The sequence below is a fragment of the Chrysochloris asiatica genome, unplaced genomic scaffold (genome assembly GCF_000296735.1).
Source record: "Chrysochloris asiatica unplaced genomic scaffold, ChrAsi1.0 scaffold00013, whole genome shotgun sequence".
In the NCBI taxonomy this organism is placed as follows: domain Eukaryota; kingdom Metazoa; phylum Chordata; class Mammalia; order Afrosoricida; family Chrysochloridae; genus Chrysochloris; species Chrysochloris asiatica.
Window position 1 is genome coordinate 17,417,778 of NW_006408531.1, and position 8,025 is coordinate 17,425,802.

General features: G+C 39.0%; 1 pseudogene; it reads left to right on the forward strand.

The window, feature by feature from the left end:
• The first annotated feature begins 2,679 nt into the window (after positions 1-2,679).
• Positions 2,680-3,343, forward strand: LOC102835010 (annotated as a pseudogene).
• Positions 3,344-8,025: the final 4,682 nt, after the last annotated feature.

An 8,025-nucleotide genomic window follows, 5' to 3' on the forward strand; every position in this document is an offset into this window, starting at 1 on the left:
CAATGTAGTTAACAATGTCTCTAGTGATGAGGTTGTTCCACCCGACAAAATCCTTTCTGTTAAAACCAGTTTTGTATATCTCCTTATATACACAGACTCAAATATGTCGTTCACCACTTGTCTGTCAATTTGTAGAACTGTAGCAGCTTGCATGTTGCTGTGATGCTGGAAACTAGGCCACTGGTATTTTGAATGCCAGCAGGGTCACTCATGGTGGACAGGTTTCCACTGAGATTCCAAACTAAGACAGACTAGAAGATGGACTACTTCCAAATGTTCACTCTCTAAAAACCTTACGAATGACATTGAAACCTTGTGAATGGCATTGAATAATGAAATATGATGAATCACACTAGAATATTGTCAAATATAGTGCTGGAAGTTGAGCTCTTCAGGTTGGAAGGCACTAAAAATACGACAAGGGACCAGTTACCTCCTCAAAGTAGAGTTGACTGTGATGATGCAAATGGAACAAGGCTTTCAGAGCCTTCATTTGCTGAGGGGGTACAGCTCAAAATAATGAGAAAAAGCTGTAAACATCCAAACAGATCTATCTTGAAGTATAATGCTGCCTGTGATAGGATAATCTCCATACACCTAAAAAGAAGACAAATTGATACCGTGCTGGAATGCAAAGTCGGTATGAACTGCCAGGTCAGCAGTTCAAACTCACCAGCTGCTCCTCGGAAACCCTATACTGGGTTGCTAAGGGCCAGAACCGATTCAACAGCACTTAACAACAATACAGATTGAGTAAGTATGGTGAAAGAATACAACTGTGACACACACCTTTCTTGATTTTAAACATTTAATGTTTCTTTGTTCTATTCAAACGATTGCCTCTTAGTCTAGGTACAGGTTACTTATGAGCAAAATTAAGTGTTCTGAAGTACTCATTCTTGGCATTGTTGTCCAAACCTTGTCATGATCCACACAGTTGAAAGCGTTTACATAGTCAATAAAGCACAAGTAAACATCTTTCTGGTATTCACTGCTTTCAGCCAACATCCATCTGATGTCAGCAATGATACCCTGTTCCACATCCTCATCTGAATCTGGCTAGAACCTCTGACAGTTCCCTCCCAAAGTACTATTGCAGCAATTTTTTAATTATCTATTGCAAAATTTTACTTGCATGTGATATTGATGATATTATTCGATGATTCTGCATTCTGTTGGATCACCCCTCTTTGGAATGGGCACAATTATGGATCTCTTCCAGGTAGCTGCCTTCCAAATTTCTTGGCATAGATGAGTGAAGGCCTCCAGTGCTGCATCAATTTGTTGAAATAATTCATTCTGTATTTCATCAATTCCCAGAGTCTTGTTCTTTGCCATAGCCTCAGTGCGCCTTGGACTTCTTCCTTTAGTATCGCTGGCTCTTAATATATGCTACCTCTTGAAATGGTTAACATTGACCATTTCTTTCTGCTGCAGTAACTCTGTAATCCTTCCATCTTCTTTGATGCTCTCTGTATCATTTAATATTTTGCCCATAGAATCCTTCAATATTGTGTAAGTTCAGGTTGAATTTTTTCTTCAAATTTTTCTGCTTGAGAAATGCTGAGCACATTCTTCCCATTTGGTTTTCTAACTCCAGATCATTGCACAATTCACTGTAATAATTGACTTTGTCTTCTCAAGCTGCCTTTTGAAATTTCTGTTCAGCTCTTTTATCCTCCTCATTACTTCTATTTGTTTTAGCATCTATACGCTGGAAAACAAGTTTCAGAGCTCTTCTGACATCCATTTTGTACTTTTCTTTCTTCCTTGCCTTCTTTGCAGTCCAGCACATTAACCCACAGCACCACACTAGGACTCTGCTGAAAAAATAATCTGAGAAGCTGTATTATTTGAAGAAGAATGTGGCATCAGGATTGGAGAAAGACTCATAAACAACCTGAGATATGCAGATAATAGAACCTTGCTTGTTGAAAGAAAAAAGTACTTATAATACTTACTAATGAAGACCAAAGACCAAAGCCTTCAGTATAGATTGAACCTCAATGTAAAGAAAACAGTAATTCTTACCTCTGGACCAATAAATAACCTCATGATAAATGGAGAAAAGATTGATGTATCAAAGGCTTCATTTTGCTTTGACCCACCATCAACATTCGTGGAAGCAGCAATCAAGAAATCAAATGGTAGGAAACCTTCCTCCCCACACAATAGTGGGTACTGCAGCCTGCTGCTCACATCTTGACTTCTAATCAAGAAAAAGAAACATGAACTTTCCCTGTGGATTGCAATCTGCTATGAGAAACTGTTTACTTTAGATATAATTTACTGACCAATGGGAGAAAATAAAACACACTACCTGTACGCTCACAGGGTTATACTGAAGTACACATGACTTATATAGGGCATAAGGAAATGGTGGCAGGCTTTTCCTCCTAACAAGAAGGAACTATTTAAGCAAAGTATAAGGAAGAATAAGTAGAAGTTATTCCTTGGTAAAAGTGGTTTGGGATTGCTATTCCTAGTCTTTTATTTTTCTCACCTGGAAATGAGTTCACTCACAGGAGGGAAAAGGCTGCTATTATTGGGGAAAGAACACTTCAGACTTTTGTCAGAACTGGAATATGAATCGCGGATAGAAGAATGTTTAAATGATATGCTCACTGAGAAAGACGCAAGGTACCTGACCCTAAAAGAAGTGGTTTATCATCTAATTGAATGCAATACAGATATCCCGGGATCTCTGAGATCTATTGGGTCATTCATGTGGTTGATTCTCCATATATAAATGCTTTTGTACTTGCAGCAGAAAAGGCTAGCTTGGGTCATTTATTAGATTTCCTAGGTTTGATTTTTCTCACAATGATTTGGGCCATTTGTCCTCGAGATAATTTGGCGCTTTTGGGTCAGTGAATACAGTCTAAATTGCAGGAATACAGGTTTAATAGACCGTATCATAGAACGCTGGAAGCTGAGGCTCACAAAATTGGACGACAGCTTGTTGCAAAGTTTTAGACTTGTGTGGATGTCCGAGTCTGTTCTGTAGTTTGGCAGCAGATGGAGTTCACAGAGAGGCTCCATATTTACCTCAAGTTGCCAGCATGGTTATCCACACACACTTCTCATGGAAATCGAGCGGAGTTCTTGGATAGACTTATATCTCAGGCTCTAAAAATAAAAGAGAGCTAGCTGTCATTTCCCACCACTTTCTGTACTAGACCCTTAATACTATTCAGACTCACCATGAAGCATTGTCTGGAGGAATCAGAGAAAGAAGAATGAAATATCACTGTTAAGAAATAGAAAATGGATACTCTTTCTGTTCAAAAGCAGGAAGAAAATCACATTACCTTATATAATTGAGAAGAGAACCCTCAGCTGAATAATATTATTTGAGACACATAGTATTTGGAGAATTCAGCAATATTTCAAGAAATATGGGTTATTTTAAAATATCTTCAATGAAGAAAATGTCACAGAATAAATTTATATTTTACATTAAACAAAAAATCAAACAGCATTTTGCATTAGGCAAATCTGCAGCACAAGACCTCTTGAAAGTGTTCGAGAGCAAAGATGTCAGTTTGAAGACTGAAGTGCCCCAGACCAAAGCCATGGTATTTTCAATAGCCTCATATACATGTAAAAGTTGAACAATAAATAAGAAAGACTGTAGAAACATTGATGCATTTGATGAAGAATTTTAAAGGTAACATGGATTGCCAGAAAAACAAATAAATCTGTGTTAGAAGAAGTAAAACCAGAATGTTCCTTAGAAGCCTAGATGACCAGACTTGCCTCTCATACTTTGGACATATTATTAGGAGGGACCAGTCCTAGGAGAAGTACAGCATGGCTGGTGAAGTGGAGAGTCAGCAAAAAAGAGGGAGCCCTCCAACGAGCCCTCCAACGAGCTATAGTGGCAGCAGCAATGGGTTCAAACATAGCAGCAATTGTAGGGTGGATCAAGATCAGGCAGTTTTTTGTTCTGTTCTACATATGTTGTGAGGTGCCATCAAGTAAGTCAGTTCCGACTCATAGAGACTTTATGCACAACAGAATGAAACACTGCCTAGTCCTATGCCATCCTCACGATCATTGTTAAGCTTTGTATACCTGTATATGTTTTCAAATAGTTTATCCTAATAATAAGATTGCCAGGTAAGTGTAATAGGCACATTTTAAATTTGTATACATACTGCTCAATTATTTAAACAATATTCCACTACTGCCAGCCTGTATGATCATTTCTATTTTCCTAGAGTCGTACATGTTTGAATACATCGTTTTCAGGTTTGCTAAGTGAAAAATGGCATCTCATCCATTTAAATGGTGTTTTCCTAACTGCCAGAAATTTTACTACCTTTCCATATGTTATTTGTATATTTCTTTTATTCCTTTGCATATGCCTTTACAGATTTTGTTTTTATATCCTGGGTCTCTTTTCTATTAGGTTGTCTTTTTCTTATAAACTTAGAGGAGCTCCTTGTTTATAAAGTATACCAATTCTTTGTTACAGAGGTTGACATGAATTTGAAAACTCTTTTCACCTTTTGCTTACTAAGTAAGCAGTATGGTAGTATTCGTTTTTTAGAATTGGTATGAAAATGGGGAGTGCATTCAATTCCAGAAATAGTTTCACACGGCAAAATAGCAATATGCAAAACTCAGAAAGATTACAATATCTAACAAAGAGCATCATCCTTTAGCTAGTTTACCATGGATGATGTTTAATTTGAGCCTGTCCTATCCTAATATCAACAATTGCTAAATGAATACTTCATTTGACATTAAAGGAATCTTTGTGCTTTCACTTACTGACCATGAACCAAGTTCCCAGGAGCAAGAGGATGTGAGCAGAGAACAGGCATTTATTGCTGCATAACAAACCACCTCATTTGATTATGCTCACAGATTCCATCTCTGCTCCATGAAATCTGGAACTCCCATTGACAAGGCTTTAACAACTAGGGGGCTGGAATTATCTGGAGGTTGTTCACATCACATGTCTGTGATGACTCAAAGCCTAGACATAGTTGAGACTTTAATGAAAGCACCAACTCATGCTTCCTTATCTGACATGGGCTTCTTCACGGTATGGTGGTCTCAGGGTAATTGAACTTATTACATGATGGCTCAAGGGTTCCTAGAAAACATGTTTCAGCAGAAACAGCATGGCCTTTTATGAACTGTACTGTATAGTATTCTTTTGAAGCAGTTATCAAACCACAAATTTAAGAGGAAGGATACAATCTCCACCTGTCAAGAGGAGCAGAATTAAAGACTTAGCAATCATGTTTTCCAAATGCTGCATATAGACTTATAAATAGATATGCCTACAAATATATGTGGCGTCCTGGTGTGGCGCTGTGGGATAAAGCACTGGATCACAAGGTTGGTTTGAACCACAAAGTCGGTGGTTCTAACTCACCAGCCACTCCTTGGAAACCTTGTACAGGGTGGCTATGAGTTGGAACCGACTCAATGGCACTTAACAACAACAACAACAACATGATATATATAAATGTGTATGTGTGTTAAATTTCACAACAAACCTACTATTTGTCTATTTTTGTTTGCCCAGGATCACTTAACTAGTAAGTATTAGAGACAGAATTAAAATCCATCTATAGCAAAGCCTATGTTAATTTTACTAAACCTTGGGGGACACCATATTAATTTCAATGCTCATTCATGTCACTCTAATTATTTTGAGTTGATACTCCTGCGACACTGTAGGATAAAGGACTGGACCGCAAGGTCGGCTTGAACCTCAAGGTCAGCAGTATTCAAACCTACCAGCCGCTCCTTGGAAACCCTATGCCGGGTTGCTATGTGTGAGAACGGATTCTATGGTACTTAAAAACAAATTGTATTTATGATAGATTATTTCCTTCAAAAAGAAAATAAACTTAATGATGGAATTGTGTTCAATTTAAATAAACATAATTTACAAAATCAATAAACCTCAAGTAAATGTTGAGGGAATTTCAAACTCAATTCAATCATGTTGCAGTAACCTGAAACACAGCATTTTCTAGACTTATAAAATATGAGGCTCTTGGGTGGTTCTTGGTCTTTTTGTTGCTTCTTCCACTAGACTTCTCTGTCCACCTCACCCTAACCTTCTCTGTAAGCCTAAATTGGTTTAAATTGCCCGAGAAATTGACTCTGCTCTGTTTTGTAGCATACATAGAGATAGAGGCAAAGATTATGTCTGCAGAGGAGATGGCAGGACTCTGGTTTGAGCCACTAATTTCCCTCTAGCATCTTCTTAATCAGTACCAATCATGTTAGCCTAGTCCATCCTGCACACAGCATGGTGAAATAGTTGATGGAAGCAATCCACCCACACCATGGCTCATACGTTCTTTGTATAGAAAAGTAGCAAAGAAACATCTTCAGGACAAGTCAATTTGAAGATACGACCCTCTAGCCTATCAGTTCAGTATTTACTTTTTTTAAAGCTTTTATTGTGAATTGAGTGATAGTTTACATTGGTTTTGGACTCAACCTGTCATATTTTGTTTCATTGCAATGATTACAATCTCCTCCATGCATCATCAGTTAACAGTATTTGTTTCTATTCCCTCTGTTTTGTTGTCGTTGTCTTTGTTGTTGTTTTTCTGATGTACACAAAAACACGCAGGAATGCATAATAGTTTAAACAAACAAAGGATATATTCTGCAAGTCAGCCTCCTGTCTGCCAGCACATAGCCTCTCTTTCCATGAATGAGTCTAGAGTCCTCAGCTCCTCTATATTTCCACACCATCACTTCTGCCTCCATCTCTGGGGTGGTTGCTTCTTTGGATAGGGTTCCACGTTCTGCTCATGCTCTTCTCTCTTGATGGTCCTAGGGTCCTCTGTTCCTGGAATGTAAGATTAACTACTCCCCACTTTTTGCTACACAAACTGTACAGTGTGACAATCGAAATTAGTCACTATTGAATCAAAAGAATCCTACCCCCATCTCTTTTCACTAGACCCATCTAGACAAGATGAAAACTGTTCGTTCAGTGGGGATTCTAACTTCCCTGGCACACTCTGAAAGTAAATTCCCTCTTGAAAACCAGCCACTTCATGTCTTTATAGTCTCCCCCTGACCCCACCCCCGCGTGCGCGTACACACACACACACACACACACACACACACACACACACATTTTAGGTTGTTGTTGTTCTTGTGAAGTGTCGTTGACTCTGTTTTGACCCATAGCAACCGCAACCCTGTATAGGGTTTCCAAGGAGCAGCTGGTGAGGTTGAACCACTAATCTTGCAGTTCAAATGGCTTTGCAGTCTGGTGCATTAACCCACAGCACCATACCAGGACTCCACATTTTGTGGTACCAATGTCTAAGTTGGTCATCCCTATCAATCCTGTGTACAGAAGATATAGGCTTGATCCTTGATGTGAAAACTTCTTCCCTTTCAGTTGGCATTTTGAGCTACTGCATCCGTAAGTATAGATCAAGTACCAAGTTCATCAAATTGTAGCTATTTACACTTGTTTGCTTTATCAAATTTCTTTATCTTCCTCTAGCCAAGTTCTGATCATCAAGCCATCAAAGCTAGATCAAATGGGTACTAGCTTCAAATTTGGGCATTCTTGTGCGTCTCCCCTCACTTTGTATTATGAATGCTTCACTCTCAGCTCTAGCCCTCCATGGTTAGGTCAGTGTCCATGGGCTCAGGAGTTCCCAAGTATTCCCACACTTCGAACAAACCAGCCCTTCTCTTCTCTCTCTCATCTCAAGGTTGACAGGAGTCTATGGAATGTGGTCGACCTCAGCCCATATCTTCATTACTGCCTTTCCCTCACTTCCACCCACATGTAGAGCAACACAGTCGCCAGAAAGCTTACATGCCTGTTAGTTTGTTCCCTCTGAGTTTTAGTCTTGTAGGGGTGTTTGTCCTGAAGGAACTTGATTGCTTGCCTTGAGGCCCCCCAGCAAACAACTTGCTTGTTCTTGTAATAGCCAAACAGACTGCGTTTTTGTTTTTGGTTTTTCCTTACTGATCTTTCTTTCAAGAAGTATCTTCTGTTCCTCTAGCCACTCCAGG